This window comes from Ailuropoda melanoleuca, chromosome 8 (genome assembly GCF_002007445.2).
Source record: "Ailuropoda melanoleuca isolate Jingjing chromosome 8, ASM200744v2, whole genome shotgun sequence".
Lineage (NCBI taxonomy): Eukaryota > Metazoa > Chordata > Mammalia > Carnivora > Ursidae > Ailuropoda > Ailuropoda melanoleuca.
The window spans coordinates 116,484,581-116,503,370 of NC_048225.1; the positions used below are offsets into that span (position 1 = coordinate 116,484,581).

The following is an 18,790-nucleotide window of genomic DNA, read 5'->3' on the forward strand; positions in this document are numbered from 1 at the left end:
CAGTCAACAAAGGCTCTCTCTCCATAAGCATAGGTGACATGGGCTCTGGAACCCTGAGGTGGCCCCCAGTCAAAGGACAGTTGCTGGTTGAGGAGCAGAAAGTGCACCTGTGACCAGTGTGCAGGGATTTGGAGGATGGGGGCTGAGTCCTGACAGAAGCTGCTCTATCCCTCAAAGGAGATCTTCCCTCCCAATGCCTGGGCTCTATTTGTTTCAGCAGCCTCACCAGCCATTTGAAGACTATAAAGAAAGCAGACATTATTAAATCTGAGGATGACTCAAAAAGGCAGGAGGAATAGCAAATAAGTTAGATCCAGACTAGAGAAAAGCGTGGATGATAAGTTCAAACTAACAGAATGAAATTTGAAGGAGATAAATACAAAGCCCTCCCACTCACCCTCAAAAAAATCACCGGAATGAAGTAATGTATATAGAAATGTATAGTAATGTATATAGAACAGTAATGTATATAGAAAAGATGACAGCCTTAGAGTTGACCACAAGTTCAGTATATAGTCATATGGACAACACATTCACACAGAGGACACCGAAGAACAGAGGCTGCTTAACCAGATGTGGGATGAATTAGGAGAAACTGAGTTGAAAGGGGGTTATATTGATTCCATGATGCTCTAGAGGAAAAACTAAGAATGAAGGGTGGAAGTCAGAAGGCAGATCCTGGCTCAGGATGAAGAACTTTTGAATTTCTAGAGCCAGACAAACATGTCTTCCGAGGGTGTGAGCTCCCAGGGCTTGCAGTTATCTGAGCTGAGGCTGAATGTAATTCTGCAGAGATATCAGGGAGGGGATTTTTATATGGGGTGAAAGAAAGATGAAGTTTGGACTGAGAACGTCCCATCCTCTTCCAACTCAATTATTCCATGATTCTGTGAATTTAGTTGGTGATTTTTCAATGAAATCGCTAAGACAGGGGGCACCTGGAAGCAGAATGAGAAAGGCCACAGGGCCTGGAGAGCCTCTTAATGGATATATAAGTCCTTGAATTATGGAAATTATGGAAGTGGAGATATTTATTAAGCACCATTCAAAATTCCTGCTCAATTGGAAGGTAATGGGAAAGATTTGCTACTCTGGAAACACCCATCCTTATGACCAAGCAAAGAAAGCCAAGGAGAGGAAAAGACTTGGAAAACCTCCTTACTGAGAAAAGGGGAGTAAGAGGAAAGAAAACACATGACAAGAAAGGAGAGATATTGTGCATCTTCTCACCTTTGTTCACCCCTATTTCCTACTTACTGTTGTTTTGGATGCTTTTAATTTCTACTCTTCTGGGTCCAATCAACGGCTGACCGCATCTGTTCAACTGGAAGTATACGTCATCTTGGTTTTGGAATATAGGCAAGTATGCACTTAGTTTTTCTCCAAGCCAAAAGGTTGCTCAATGTTTAAGGCTTCTGCCGGTGGAGAGCCAGGAAACATGGGACAATGGTATCAGGACAGGGAGCTGTGCAATAGGGAAGATTAGATTGTTGTCATTCCACATGCCTTTGGGCCATTTTGGCAACCTTTTCAAGAGGGGGTCATCCCACCCATAAAGCAGAACCTCACACAAATTATAATGGTATCTTTATACTTTATCTATGAAACTTCTTTCCTCTAAGATCTTGAAGTGCTTCATCTAATTAACAAATTAATCTTTACAAATTCCCAGCAAGACTACAACAACTATCAGTATATTCACTTTACATACGAAGAAATCTGGAAGTTGACACATAAAAGCACAAATCGAAGAATCTAGAGAGGAGAAAGGGAGTCTCCTGAACCCATTTCAAAAGCCACGTAATAGACTGTGAACACACTTTCCTGAACAGAGTTTAGTAGAACTGATGAACGTGAAACAAATACATTACAGGCCTTGGATAAAAACTTAAAGTCAACTGAAGAAATTTTGGAATTACAGTAGAATTACCTAATGCCCATTCCATTTGGCAGAGGGAACTTTAAAACTTACTGCAACATAAGTCTCCAATGCTCCCGCCTCTTAGATAAAGGATATTTAAAACTTAACTGATTATTATCTTCTCTGGGTGTAAACTTCCCAGCCTAGTAAGTATTTAGGTCCATGGTATTTACAAATATCCTTGTTTGAGGCACTATGGCCATTTTTATGCTTAAACACACATACATACACACAGAGTAATTAGTTGTTGGAAGTAGAAAGTCAATTGGTATACTGTACGGCTTGTACATTAAATCTCTTCTCATCTCACTGCAGATTCAGTGGCAAAATAGACAAGCAAATGATTTACATGGAATACATTTAGAACATTCTTGCAACAGAAGAGAGGGCATGTGTGGTGAGAATGAGATCGAAAATGGGGAAGTACACATGTTCAAATGTTCGCCACTTAGCCTCTGTGGCTCTCGGTGGATATGGTGCTTTGGGGCAAAGGAGACAGAATGATAGACCAAATAACTTTTCAAGTTGGATGAGCATGATAAACATGTAGCAGGCCAGTGAATTTACTATCTGCAAGGCTAAGAAAATAGGATCAGATTATGTTTAAGAAACATAAAAACTATTTTATTAGGTAAGGTTGGGCAAAAATGCTTGGAATCCAATGCTCACTTGCTCTTCTGCTCTCTTTCATGTGGAAACAGACTGAGGAAATCCTAGATGTTAAAATACAAACCCAGAAATGACCTTTCTGGTTATGAACTGGGACAAAATCTGGAATCAAACTATGAAAATAAAACAAAATTCGAAACAATAAAAGGCAGTGAACAATAGAAACTCCTGAGAGTTTATGATTGGTCTCTTTAGAAGTATTAGATTATGGAGGTCATTTGCACTTAATGTGCTAGGAGCTTGTTTCATGTCCATGAAAAATCTTTGCTATTTAACTGTTGTAAATAAAGAATACAAACCAAAACAAAGAACTTTTGAGCCCTTTGAGAAGTTCTAGATACATAAAGTTGGACTTATAAGAGGAGTAATTACTTCCCATGCAAAGTTCAGATGAAAAACATGTAAACGTGTAGTCAGTCACTAAGCACTAGGCATTTGCTGAGTGTTGACTATGCTTTCAGTATTGCATGCAACTACGATTCTTAAACATTGGAGCTAATTAGAAATTATCTGTAGAATTTGACAAAAGCTCAGATCACTAGCCCTAAAAATTCTATTGGTAGTTCTGAGGTAAGGCCAATATATCTACATGTTAATCAACACCCTTGGCTATTCTGATGCAGACATTCTTTCGATCAAATTCTAAGACTCACTGGGTAGATCAAGGGTACAGTCTGAGTCATGATCTAGGTCTGCTTCTTACAATGCCCATTGGACTCAAGCTTGGTTTCTTCATCTTTGAAGTGGATGACATAATGATTTTGAACTTCTAGAATTGTTATGAGGTCATATATGTAAGGACCAGACACATGATTAGTGCTTAGTAAATGTTTATTTTCCTCCTCTCTTATTAGCTCTGCTGCTCTATGGAGAACTAAATGAGGCAACATGTTCATTCCCTGTCCTTAAGATACTCCTGATATATTCAGTGGAACAAATTAATTGCCCTAAAGATATGAGGAACTTTTATTTCCCACTTATTTCAATTAGATTGCAATAATCTCATCAAAAGACAAATGAATTTATATTCAGAATGAAATACCTTATGACATGCCAATAAATTGCATCTCCAAAACCTCCGGATATTGATTGTATTTGTCAAAGAAGCTAAGCTTTCTGTCCTTTTGGTAATATGAAGTAGACAAAGAACAGTAGAGAGTTGTTCCTATATGTATATTTTTCCCCAGAAAAGTGTGGAAATTAACGCAAGCTACATTGTTAAGAAAGTGGTCCGATTTTTTAAAAATCGACTTTATTGAAGTATAATTTTCCTAGAATAAAACAGACCATTTTAAGTATACAGTTCCAGGAATTTTGACAAATGCATATAACTAATCAATGACCTAGCTAAGATACAGAACATTCCCAACATTCTATAAATTTCTCTTGCGCCCCTTGCAGTTAATCCACATGTCAGAAGGATGTGCTAATCTGATCTATTGCACCATAGATTAATGTTTTCTGGTTTAGATTTGGTTTCTTTTGCTTATGTAATATTGGTGAAATTAATCCTTATTGTTGCAGATGCATTTTTATTGCCGAACAGTATTCTGTTGTAGAACTATACCACTATTTGTTTATTCATTAACCTGCTGATGGGCATTTGGATTACTTTTAATTTGAAACTTTTAGGAATAACACTGCTATGAATATTCATGAACATTTTGTGTATGTATGCATTCATCTCTCAGAATAAATTATGGGTCATATGGGTATGTATACATTCATTTTCCCTTAGAAATGAAATTACTAGCCATATGATACTTACAGTTTTAACATTATAAGAAATTATTTCCCAAAGGCTTTACTATGAAAGTTCCAGTTGTTCCACGGCATCTCCACTTACCACTCTTTTTAAAAGTCATTCCAATAATGTGAAATAGTATCTCAGTATTTTGTTTTAAGGGAGAGAGGCGGGGGAGGGGAAGAGAAAGAGGGAGTGGGAGAGAATCCGACACAGGCTCCATACCCAGCACGGGAACCCGCAAGGGGCTTGATCTCACAACCCTGAGATCATGACCTGAGCTGAAATCAAGAATCGATGGCTTAAGCAACTAAGCCACCAGGTGCCCTCAATATGTTTTTAATTTGTATTTCTCTAATGACTATGGACTCAACAATGCTGAGTCACTGTTGAATGTTGAACATCTTTTCATGCACTTATTGGCTGCTCCCATAACTCTGTGAAGTGTCCGTTCAAATATTTTGCCCATATTTTAAGTGGAGATGGCTGTATTCTTATGGTTGAGATTTTGTTATATCTTGAGTACTGGTCTTTTGTCAGTTTTTTTAAAATATTTTCTCATAGTCTGTGGTTTGCCTTCTCATTTTCCTAACAGTGTCTTTTGAAGAATAAAAGTTTATCACGACTAGGTATTGGATTTTGTCAGATCCTTTTGAATATTTATTGAGAAAATTACATGGCATTTCTCCACTATTCCTTGTGATATATTACACTTGAATGTTGGAACGACCTTGGATTCCTGGAATAAGCCACATTTAGTCATGAGATGTTATCTTTTTAAAATGTATTACTGGATTTGATTTGCTAATATTTTGCTAATTGTTTTGTATCTATGTTCATAGGGGACATTATTCTATAGTATTCTTTTCTTCAACTTCTTCGTCACATTTTGCAACCAGAGTTATGCTGGTCTTACAAAGTCATTGGAAAATGATACCTCCTCACCCTCTATATTTTTAAAGAGTTTTGGTGAAGTGCTGTTATTTTCTTTTCAAATTTTTCATGAAAGTCACCAGTGACACCATTTGGACCTGGAATTTTCTTGATGGGAAGTCTCCTTGATTACAAATACAATGTATTCAGTAGAGTTGAGGCTATTCAGATTTTTTATAGCATCTTCAGCTAGGCTTGGCATGGGGTGTTTTTCAAAGAATTCATCTATTTTATTGAAGTCAATTAATTTATTGGCAAAAAGTTTATAATATTCCCTTATTATATTTTTAATATCTGTTGGATCTGTAATAATTTTGCCTTTTTCATTAGTGGTAATTTGTGTTTTAATATTTACTTTTACTCCTACTGACATTTTTCTAGATTTATCTCTTTTTATTCATTTTTTAGTGGTTGCTCTAGAGATTAAAATATGTATTCTTAAATGATCACAGTCTACTTAAAATAAATATTGCACTATTTCACACTTTAAAATTTCAAAAATACAGAAAGCTTACAATAGTGAAATTCCGTATCCCTCCTGTTACAATAATACAGTTTAGCCTCTCACACATTAAAAAGCTATATTATTATCATCATCATCATCAAACAGTAGGATGTCTTTAAAAGAAATTAAGAAAATAAATAAAAATTAAAAACAAAACAAAACACATGTCCTGTCCTCTTCCATTTCTTCTGTACTTCCTTGATCGTTTGTTATAGTTCAGTTTTCATGGCAATGAATTATCTCCATTTTTATACTTATTTTGAAGACTATTCTCACTAGCCATAGAATTCTTGGTTGCCTTTTTTTTTCTCTTTCATCACTTTAAAAATATTGTTCCATTATAGTCTGTGATGCATTGTTTCTGATGATAGGTTACCTACCATTTCTACAGTTTTTCCATTGACTTTAAGGTGCCTTTTTTTTGTAGCTTCTTTTAGAGTTCCTTTCTTTGATTCAGCACATTGCTGTGATGTATGCAGTGTAGGCCTTGGCCAAGGGTCCGAGGTGAGTTAGCGTTTAAGCTTCTTTGCTCCCCTCCCTCCACTTACCCCTTGCGCACCTCTCCTCCATGTTCATCTGCCCTGGGAATGTCAGTCCTTAAGTCATCAGGAATTTTTATCTCTGCTTCCTTCACTCAGCATGACTGCAAATCTTTGGGCTTCCTTTACCTGTGTGCTCTTAGGCAGTTAGCAAGAGCAATGATGGGGCTTGACATTATGTGTTCGCTTTCTCCAAGGATCACATTCCCCGAGCTGCTTGATGTTCAGTGCCTAAAAACAGTTTCCTCAGATAATCTGACCAATTTTATAGTTGTTTACAATGGGAAGGCATGTAAGGTCTCTGTTAACTACCATGGTCAGAAATGGAAGTCCACTGCCAAGACTGATTCAATTTCTTCTATCACATCAGATATTAGGGAAATACATAGAAGGATGTATGTGCATCTGCACAATTACATAGTTTTACTACTTCTGTGCTGATAGCGTTTACGAGCAATGACATATCATTAGCAACAAGCATCCAGTACCCAAATTTTGGCTTTAAATACCAATGGAAAAATTTCTAAAAATAATAAGAAAGATAGGATATAAATTTAACTGTGCTTGCTATATAAAAACAATAGTCAATTACAAAATATAATTGAGTAGAACTTCCCATTTGTAATAGTAACAAAAAAATACCTAGGCATAAATATAACAAGGAATGTTAAAAACTATATAATAAAAACTTTAAAACTGTATAGAAAGACAATAAAATTGACTTGAATTAATGAAAAGCCATACCAGGGTCTTGCTTAAGAAAATTTAACAGCAAAACGATGCAATTCTCCTTGAGTTAATTTTTAAATATTCTAAGACCACAATTAAAATACTAACCTTTATTTTTTTGTAGTTAATCCAATCTTTCTAAATCAATAAAGAGGAAATAATCAAAGAATAGGCACAGAATGGCATTCTAGTGCTATTTTTCCCCAAGAACTGCATGAATCATTGACCTCACAAATATTATATTCAGTAACATTCTTCACCTTACCTTGAAATCTTTACTTTTTAAAGCTCATGGCAGGATGTTAAGAAAAAAAAAATTATTTTAAAAGTGGTTGAGAAAAAGAAGGGGAAACAATATGTGTTGTTTTAATGATTTGATATGTCTCTATGAACCACCCCAATGGGATGCTTTGAAGTGGAGGTAGAAATTCATCTAGTTAAATTAACGTAGCTGTATGAAGAGGGCCAGCAACTGAAGGCAAAAGAGAGAGGAGAACCATTCATTTCATCTGATCAATTATGAGTTGCCTATAGAGGTACTTGAAGGATTGAATATCCATATATGGGACTTCGAGTCACCAAAGGGAATATGGTGGTGGTCCTAGGACTGTGCCAGAAATGAAAGTTTCCAAAAGGGCCCCAAAAAAGGATATGGGAAAGTATCAAGTTACATGTATTCTGAAGTCAGTCATGTTCCATATTTTACTACTCTCCTCCACCAGCATCGTCTCATTTTATTATTTATCAAGCTTTCATTGGCACAGATGGGGTGTGGGGTGGTGAAAAAAATAGAAATTTTCAGTGAGAAAATTATCAAGTAATATTATTAACAATTCAATTCACTTTAACAGTGAAGAATGTTCTAACTTATGTAAGTCCAAAACAGCTAAAAACTGTGTTGGAAGTTATTATGATTTGTAAAACATATTTTTTTCTAAATCGAAAATATGACTTCCTTTTATTCATATATTTTTTTTTATTCAGACACATAGAAATCTTCATCAAAAAGCAGAAACCCTGAAGATTTATTTAAGCAGAAAGCTCTGGAGCATTTCAGTACATTAGTACTGATTTTAACCAAATGATTCCATTTGTATCCAATGCCAGCTTTATTTACAAGAGATGATCCACGGATACCAAAGAGCAGTCTGTTTTGTCCCCCCCAACATTCTGTTCACCTCTCCGGTGAAGGGATTCTGAACCACTAATTCAGCACTGGGCAGGATGCCAGAGTTCAAGGGTTGGCCAGGAAGGATGGGAACCCTCCTTAGATCAGGGGCTCCCAGTAACGAGCAAATGAAAACAAAGGAAAATGAGAAAAGGGTGGAGGTTGGCTGTGAGTTGCTGACTTTCTGAGTTTCTATTTTAGATCACTTGAATGGAATCATTAGGGCGGATGCCATTTCTACACTATTATGAAGGTCACCAGAAATGGGATTTGGCATCTTGCTTCTCTTTCCACCTCAGCAAGTCCTACGCTAAAGCTTAACCAGAAAAAGTGCTTCAGACCCTATTGTGAAAACATTATCTAAAGGTGTAGCCTTACACTGCACTCTGCCAGCAAACACAGAAAAATGAGCATAATAAAACCTTAGATAGTTCAAGATCATTTGGGGCTCCACTGAAGAAAATATTTATCATATTAAAGCCATTGTTGCAGAATGTTAAACTCTTCTCTCTTGCCTTTACTGAAACTACATTCTTCATTCTTACTGTTTACCTTCTTTGATGTTTTCTCTATGTTCTTGCTGTTTCCAGACCCTCATCACATGTATCCCCCAAAGGACATCTTTTTCTTTCTTTCTTTCTTTCTTTCTTTCTTTCTTTCTTTCTTTCTTTCTTTCCTTTCTTTCTTTCTTTCCTTCTTTCTTTCTTTCCTTTCTTTCTCTCTCTCTCCCTTTCTTTCTTTCCTTCTTCTTTCTTTCTCTTTCTTTCCTTCTTCTTTCTTTCTCTTTCTTTCTTTCTCTTTCTTTCTTTTCTTTCTTTATTTCTTTCTTTCTTTCCTTCTTTCCTTCTTTCTTTCTTTTCTTCTTTCTTTCTTTCCTTTCTTTCTCTCTCTCTCCCTTTCTTTCTTTCCTTCTTTCCTTCTTCTTTCTTTCTTTCTTTTTCTTTCTTTCTTTTCTTTCTTTTCTTTCTTTCTCTGCCCTTCTCTCGATATCTCTCCAGATCTCAGCTTTCACTTCTACATAAATTGTTTCCAAATTCACACTCTGACCCTGACTCCTCTTCTGAGATCCAGACTCATATTTCCAACTAGCCGATATTTTAATCTATGTGCCCTTGCCCACCCAGATGAACCTTGTCCAAACAACTTAGGTGAAACATTCAGGCAATGTTCCTTTTATAAAAAGCGTAAGTATGTGGCTACAGATGCTTTAAAGTGGCTTTTATAATCATAATCCAAGTGTCTGCAACCTGAATGCCCCCAAAGCTACAGACATCTGAATTTCTTTGATAATCAAAGGGGAAAAGGCTGAAAGTCTCACACCATATAATGTCCCTCCTGATATCTCCAAGGATTCTTGAAGAAAGGGAACAGGTGGGATGGAATGGGAGGTATATTTCCACTAGCCACCTCTCCTAGTCATCTTGTGTCCAATTTCCTGCTTTAGTTAAATTCTGAGTCTTAAGGGCTTCTTTCTTCTTTATGTTGCACATATGCCAATGACTCCCAGATTGATCTCTCCCTTGAGCTCTGGAATAAATTTCCTAAATGCCTTTTCAACACTCAACTTGGATATCTGATAAGCATCTCGCACTTAAAGTACACAAAACTGGACTTTCCCCCACCCCACACCTGTTTCTGTAATTTTCCTCATCTCAGAAAATGATACTACCATTCGTCTAATGCCTTGAGCTCAAAATCCAGGAGTCATCTTTGATTTTTCTCTCTCCCAAACACCCAGGAATCTATCCACTCTATTTTCAAAACATATATTGAATCCAACAATTTCTCACCCCTTCTGATACTGTCATCATCTCTCATCTGGACAACAGAATAGCCTCTTAGTGTCTATTGTTTTACTGTTTCCATGCTTGCCACTGTACAATCTAATTCTTCATAAAATCACCATGATTGTCCAAAACATGACAAATTATGTCAGCTCTTATTTTTAACCCATCTAGTGCACCTCCTTCAAACCCTTTAGCGTAGTTAACAAGTCCTCTGTGGTCTTCCTCTCCTATCATGTTCTCCCTTCTTTCTTTTTTTTAAACGTTGTTATAAATGATTATATTTGTTATTTTAACCATTCTCCATAAATATTAATTTATATTTTAAAAATTAATAAATATAAAGGCTAATAAACTTCCACGAAACTAAGAACAAATTGTTCAGTTTTTTAATATATTATTTTTTTATTATTGTGTTCAGTTAGCCAGTATATAGCACATCATTAGTTTTTGATGTAGTGTTCAAAGACTCATTAGTTCCCTATAACACCCAGTGCTCATCACCACATATGCCCTCCTTAATACCCACCACCTGGTTACCCCATCTCCCCCCACACCTTCTGTAACCCTCAGTTTGGTTCCCAGAGTCCAGTCTCCCACAGTTTTTCTCCCTCTCTGATTTCTTCCCATTCAGTTTTCCCTCCCTTGCCCTGTGGTCCTCCACACTATTCCTTATGTTCCACAAAAGTCATCTATGAAAAGCCCACAGCGCATATTATTCTCAATGGGGAAAAACTGAGAGCTTTTCCCGTAAGGTCAGAGACATGACAGGGATGCCACTGTCATCACTTTTGTTCAACATAGTGGTAGAAGTCCTAGCCTCAGCAATCAGATGACAAAAAGAAATAAAATGTATTCAAATAGGTAAAGAAGTCAAACTCTCTCTCTTCACAGATGACATGATACTTTATGTGGAAAACCCAAAAGACTCCACCCACAAATTACTAGAACTCATACAGCAATTCAGCAACATGGCAGGATACAAAATCAATGCACAGAAATCAGTTGCATTTCTATACACTAACAATGTGACTGAAGAAAGAGAAATTACAGAATCAATTTCATTTACAAAGCACCAAAAGCCATAAGATACCTAGGAATAAGCCTAACTGAAGAGGTAAAAGATCTATACTCTAGAAACTACAGAACACTTATGAAAGAAATTGAGGAAGACACAAAGAGATGGAAAAACATTCCCTTGTTTCTTAAAGCTCCAGCCATCATGGCTTTCTAATTCTTCCCTTAACACAACAATCTCTTTTCATTTCAGGGCATTTGTACTTGATGATTGTTTCTGCGTGGCATGGTCTTTTACCAGTTTTCTATTGTCTATAACTTAAGTTAGGATTCTCCCACATAACATGGTTATTTGTGCTTAATTTTAATCTCTACTATGAAAATCGTTAGCAGTTGAATTGCCTTAAATTAGAACGGACACTCCTTACTCATGTTCCATTTCCTTAGCTCTTAATTTCTTTCTTTTTAGCATTTATGCTAACTTTAGATTGTATTATATACTTGTTTACTTTTTCATTGTCTCCCTCTGCTCCTCCATAAAGTATGAGGTCCATGAGGGTGGAATCCCTAGCGCCTGGCACACAGCAGGCACTTGAAATATGTTTGTAGGTTAAATAAACATGTGGCATTTGTCAATCAACTTTTTAGAACTTCCCTTTCCACATCTGTAAAATACAAAGAATGACAAGATTAAGGTAAATATACTCCTGAGCACTTAAATACTCTTTTTTATTTGTCTGTAGAGCAATTCAGCTGCCTTTTCATGACCAAACGACAACAAGGATCCCAAAGCACCATACACATGACCGAGGCCATGAAGACTGGTTTACCACCCACCCACCCACCCCACACACAAAGTTCTGTTAATTGTCTCTGCTTAAAAAAAAAAAATTGGTGGCTTATCCAAAAGCACTATTTTTTTTGCATATTTATCAACTATGTAATATCTGTACTTTTTTATCTTACTTCTCCAGTTATTTTCACCTTTTTTTCTCCCCAGCCTGGACCAGCTAACTGACCATGGAAATCCCTTGATAATTAATTTTATTTGCCCAAAAATGGAGGTCTCTGCCTTGAAGGTATCCATGGAATGCTTTCCCCTACCTCCTAGAGATAGGCACCATACTTTCTCAAAGTCCAGGTTAATTATTGTATCTATTAGGTCAGGAACACTCCTCCTCTTTGAGGAGACTATTTCCTTCACTGGACACTTTCTTCTTTGCATTTCATGATTCAGGAAATCGGTCTTCACGACTATGGTTATTTATTATTTCCCATGGGCGAGTGGCATATTCCATGGTAACTTACACAATCAGCAATTAGAAAGTAGCCTTCATCAAAACAAAGGTCACGACCTTCAGTTTCAGACAGAGTTACTGGTCACAAAACTAGTCTAATAAATTGTGGGGATCAGCGTGGGGATCCATCCTGACTCTCCACTGGCAGACTGTTACCAACCAGCCAGGCCTCTGCATATGATAGCAACGTTCACAAACATAATAACACAGGTACAATATCTATATAGAGAGGCCTACACTTATATCTTTTATTCCAAATCAAACCAAATAGTAAAGCAGGCAAGAGAAGATGCGTGGAACATATAAAACCTATAAGAACATATAAAAGCAAATATTTAGTAGGTAGCAGATGCCATACGAGGAGGAACATAGGGCTTCTTGTCCCAGAATATCTCACCTGGTTGTGAGATCATTTCATTACTTTGGATACTCTCAGTGCCTCTGAAGTTTTTGTGTTATTTTTCAGTTATGAATACCATCTTCTTACCCTTAAGTCAGGGCCTTTGTGGCTATTAGCCCATTAATCATCACCAGTGTTCTGGGGTAGTTAGGAGAAACTTCATTTTGCAGCTGAGAAAACAGAGACTGAAATCAATTAAAGCATGAGCTCGAAGTTACCCAGGTAGTTAAGAGACAGGTATTTTGCAAACCCAGGTCTGGTGCATCAGTTTCTGAAGTCTAGGCTCTTTAAAGTTAGCGTACAGAGCTCACCGCCCACTCACACCGCAGTGGCTGCGAGGAATTACTGGTGAACAGTGTAAAAACCCTGGACCCAGAGTCAACAGACTGAGTCCCAAGCCTTGGGCCTCTGTGACTTGCTGGCAACAGGCACACCATCTACCTTTCCTCACATGTAAAATGGATTTTAATGATATTAGCTTTACCTTCCTTATCAGCATCAAATTCAATAACACATGGAAAATGCTGGCACAACTGCAAAGTACTATTTAAATGCATGGCATTATGTTATTTTGTAAGCATTCTGAAGTCACCTTTTAGTACAGATATTATTTGGCTGAAAATGGATGGCAAGCTCCTCATGGTGGAAATTAAGCCTATTATTTCTTGGGGCTACTTGCTCCCAGAATTCATCTTGTGCTTGTTGGAAAAACCCCTCCCCATCTCACTTCGCTCAGGTTCCCATATTTATTTTATCTGATTAGTACATCCCCTGTTGCTTGGAGGGAGAAGGCAGAGCGGAACAGCACAAAGCCCCCTGGGTACGGCTGAGGAGCTCCAGGATGTAAGGTGAGGTGCATATGGGTTGGGGGAGGCATGGATTGAACAAGTGGGGAGCTCTAGCAGACCTCACTTAGGTAGCTGTAGCTTATGTCTCTTCAAATCAAACTACTACCAGGCTTCCTTTCTATACCATTATTCTATCCCTGTCTGTTAACCAATTTACTTGGCCAACTTTTCTGAGCTATATAATCATAACCATGGGGGAAGCTGTTATTTTTCCCTCTGATTTATTTATCTAGTCCCCCTTTTACATATTCTGCATTGATTATCATCTGTCTCTATGATTTGTCCGTAGTGATCAGTTCAGCAAATATCTGTGAAATCGATTCATTTCTTGGGGCTCCTGAACATTTTTTCTGATCTTCTTCCTTGTTGCACCCCAATTGGAACTAAAGGAAATACTACCTTTTTATTTTTTTAATTCCTTAGAGTAAAAATATCACCACTGTCTCATTCTCTCTCTCTCTCTCCAATTTTATGCTTAAATATAATTCTACATTTATATATGTAAGCAGACAATATTGGTTGTATAACAATCGGTGAGGCTACTCTCATCGTGCAATTCACCAAACAGCTCATCAAAGAGTAACAGTGAAGGGAAACTGTATCTAACACAACACAGGACACAATTTCTGTTTCTCATGAGAGCTAAACTTACAGTTCTGTTTAGTTTCCTAGGACAACAATTACCAAGTACCCCAAATTGTACAGCTTAAAACAACAGAATTTTATCCCCTTACACTTCTGGAGACCAGAAATCCAAAATCAAGGTTTTGGCAGTCTTGCTCTCTCTCGAGGCTCTATGGAGATCTGTTCCATGCCCTTCTCTTAGCTGCTGGTATTGCCAGAAATCCTTTGCCTTCCTTGGCTTGTAGCTGGATAACTCCAATCTCTGCTTCTGTGGTCTCATAACTATCTTCCTATGTCATCACAATATCTGTCACTGTGTGTTTTACCCTCCCCTTATAAGGACACCAATCATACTGGATTAAGAGCCCAATCTCCTCTACTATGGCCTCATTTTAACCTAACACATTACATCTGCAATTACTTTATTTTCAAGAAAGGTCATATTCTGAGGTTCTGGGAAGGACATGAATTTGGGGGGCCCACTATTCAACCCTGCACAGGTTCCCTATGAGGCAGTTGTCAGGAATCAGCACCTGCCATTCCTCTGTTACTTTAAGGGCAAGTGTGCAAAAAACTAAGTTACCTCTGTAGAGGCTTTGGTATTAGGTTTTGGTGGAAAGAACTAGATGATTAGGGTTGCTTTTTCTGACTATATATCAGAACTCTCTCTTTGTATATTACACTCCTATCTAAGACCTTGTCAGCCTGGTATACATGTTGACATATAATTCTTGGGCTCTATAACACAGGGTTTTATAATTATATTCACAATCCTCTACCCCTTACAGATTATTCTAGAATCTATAAAGAAGTGAAAACCAATTTTCTTTTTTCTAAGTTTGATACCAGTCTCTTCTGGTAGCAAAACCTGACTTGAATAGATATAGGTCTCTTTATAATGTGAATATTTATATGCTTCACTGAAAAAAGATTAAGTTTTATTAAGGGGTGCTGTCCAGACGCTCCTTAACACTGGGAGTTTTATAATTTTTTTTTTAAGATTTTATTTATTTATTCGACAGAGACAGACACAGCCAGCTAGAGAGGGAACACAAGCAGGGGGAGTGGGAGAGGAAGAAGCAGGCTCATAGCGGAGGAGCCTGACGTGGGGCTTGATCCCATAACGCCGGGATCACGCCCTGAGCCGAAGGCAGACGCTTAACCACTGTGCCACCCAGGCGCCCCTAACACTGGGAGTTTTATGTTATATACTGTTTATGCACCCTATTACTTTTTTAAATTCTGAAAAAAAAATCCTAAATATTAATTCCCAAATACATCTGGTTCCAAGGATTTTGGAAAAGAAAATAAAGGCCTATTCTTTCAATTAGGGTTAATCCAATCAAGAAGAAAAGCTGCCACCATTAGCTTTGAGTTCTTCTAGTTCAGTGATTCTTAGACCTGTCTGCACATTACAATCACCTGGGGAGCTTTCAAAAATCCTAATGCGTGGGCTATACCTTAGGTCAATTTAATCAGAATCACTGGGGGCAGAACCTAGGCATCCTCATTTCTGAAACTCCCCCAGCCAATTCCAATGTCTACTGTCTTGGTCCTAACCCAGTCATTCACAGTCCTTCCTGGTTAAGCCAATCAAAAGTCCTCTCCATCTGCCTCCCATGACCAAATCCTGACAGCACTTACCTACCATGAGGCACAAAGAGTTACAAACAAGAACTGGAACTGGTAAAAACCAAAGGAGTCCACATCTTGTGGGTTGAAATGGATCCCCGCCTAAAGATAGGTCCTAATCCTGAGAATCTCAGAATGTGAACTTATTAGGAAATAGGATCATTGCATATGTCGTTAGTTAAGATAAAGTCACACCAGAGTGTCTGTGTGTGTTGTGGGGGGGGGGTTCTTTAATCCAATATGACTAGTGTCCTTATAAGAAGAGGAGAAGGGAGACACACAGAGAGGAGTGTCATGTGCAGACACAGACACACACAGGAAGAAGACAGCCACATGACAATGGACACAGATACTGGAGGGATGCATCTACAAACCAAGAACACTAAGGATTTCTGGTAAACACCAGAAGTTAGGAAGAGGCAAGGAAGGATTCTACAGGTTTCAGCAGGAGTGAGGCCTTGATAACACCTTGATTTCAGACTTCTAGATTCCAGAACTATGAGAATAAATTTCTGTTGTTTTAAGCCACCCAGTTTATGGTACTTTGTTACATAAACTCATATACAGTGTGTGGGGGAATGAACCACCACACCATGTGTAGGATGTCCCCAGGCTTCTCCAGATCCACCATGAACAGGGATGCCAAAGCACTACAACTAGAGGTGAACTGAAGGGGTCAACTGGTTCACCGTGAGAAATACAAATAGTAATAACTAACGTGAATGGAGGGTGCCCATTACCTACACTAGGTCATTTAATCCTAAACAACCCTTTGAGAAAAAAATCCTATTTTTATCCTTATTTTAGAAAAGAGAAAGCTGAGCTTCCCACAGATCAAGTAACTTGCCCAGTATTGCTCCAATAATGAGAAGAAGAGCCAGGATTTGAATCCAGTCGTACGTAACCCCAAAGCCCCTGCTCTTAATGTCAGCTTGGTAGGAAACTCTCAGTGAGCCCAGTGATGGCACGCCAGGGCAACTGTCTTTAATAGTCAGTGGGCCTACTTCCGCCAGCCGAGCTACAAGAATGAAGAGTCGTGATGTGACAAACACAGGAGTTTGGCATCCAGCTCTTGCAGCTGCCAGAAAGAATTAAACAAAGTGAATGAAAGCAAAGGAAAAGCAATAACAAAAACACAAGCAGCAGCAGCAGGAGGGAGGGCCCAATTACTACTGGTGGAAGTGTGAGGAAAATCAAAGTTGGTGATGGTTCAAGGTTATGTTGAAATTCCAAAGCAGTGGGCTTGCATAACCATGAAACATGGAAATTAAAGTATTACTGATGTTCACGCTGTTTATTTCAGGACTTCACTTTCCGCCTCACTTGTCTCAACGAGTCTCCGTTCAGTCATGCGCTAACCACCACAGAGAAGGGAAAAAGATGAAGATGTGGGTGGTTATGTGTGCGTTCAGGTACCTTAAAATACTGAATTAATCAGGACTAGGAAAAACTACAAAAAGTATAATATAATCTACTTTGTTTGCTTCTGACTCTGCGCATTCATATTCTGTGAAATAAAGCAAATCGCGGCCATTATAAGGTTCCCACAACTACAAAATATTTTTTAGGCCAAAGCTTTCCGAATTCACCTACAAAAGCACTGATTACTTCTGAGTCCTCCCCAATAACCATTACTAGGTTTATTTAGCATTTCCCATGTCCCAGACACAGACATATTTAATCCCCAGAATAGACTTACCGGGAACGCATGGTTATCACCATTTTGGAGAAAACTGAGCTTACAAGAGTGAAGTAACTGGCCCCAGGTTACACAGGTACCAAGAGGAAGAAGCAACATTCGAACCCAGGGCTGACTGTCTGACATACTGTTTTTCTCCCACTGTACATCCACTGTCAATGACCCCCTCCCCTTAGTGTGTAACTACCTTTCTGTTAGTGCTGTATATATGTTGATGTCTAACTGCACAGCTTTATTTTTCTTAGACTAAAGATTTTAAGCTAGGAAATCAGAAAAGGCAACCCAGGCTTACGCTCCCACACATGTCATTACAATGCTTTCTTCAGTGTGTTTGTATTTAAGGCAAACAATGGTTTCCCCATAGCCTTTTCAGAGCAGAGTGGCTATACAAACTCTCAACTAAGGCTCTTCAATTTTCTTAACACAGTACTCACTTGCCACCTGTAGTTTGAAAATTAACAAATAAATATATATACATGCCAAAATTTGATTTCATTTCATTCCCTTAAACAAAAGGACAGGACAGGCATCATTGTTGCTTACCCTTCCCTTCTCCATCACAGAGCACATGAGTAGATTCCTGGGAGTGTGACAAAGAGCCAATATTTTTTATGCCTCATCCTTTCAGGATATGGATAAAACACTAGAAGGTCAAACCCAGGAAAAATTGCCCTTAAGTAATATGATCATTAGAAAAAAAAAACAAGAATTTTGCAAAGATTCATAAAAATGGAAAAAGTAAGAAAGCTAATAGGAAAATTTAATATGTAAATTTCCAAATTCAGTCCAAATAACCAGTATCTGTGGAAAATTTTGCTTAACTTCTTATGGTACTTTCTGATCAATTGTCAAAGATGATTGTAGAAAAGAGGTCTGGGTCAGAGATAAGCTAAATGTTCAGCACACCCTGTTTCATATTCCTCATTCCTGGAAATACAAAAAACCTATTTTCCAACTGCTTGAAGACAGGTGAAGACATATGATGAGTTGTAGCCAATAAATTGTGAATAGTGTGGTGAGGGTCACTTTCAGGATGAGGCTGTGCGGAGGAAATTCAATTCTCTACTTCCCTACCTCTGTGATCAAGGAGGCCTTACATTGAGATGGTAGAGGCATAAAATAGGCTGCATTGTTGAACCATGGAAACTGTTACCCTGGTGAGTTACCTGAACCTGTAGGCAATTTCATGGGGGTAAACATAATTCAACAGGAAAACTATTTGCGCCTGGTGTTTTCTTTATGGAAGAAGTTTTAATAATGAACTTAGCTTCCCTAGTAAG

The 18,790-nt window shown here is 38.0% G+C and overlaps 1 pseudogene; it reads left to right on the forward strand.

The window, feature by feature from the left end:
- LOC100464255 overlaps window positions 1-17,195 on the forward strand; it is a 156,302-nt pseudogene extending 139,107 nt beyond the window's left edge.
- The last annotated feature ends 1,595 nt before the right edge of the window (window positions 17,196-18,790 follow it).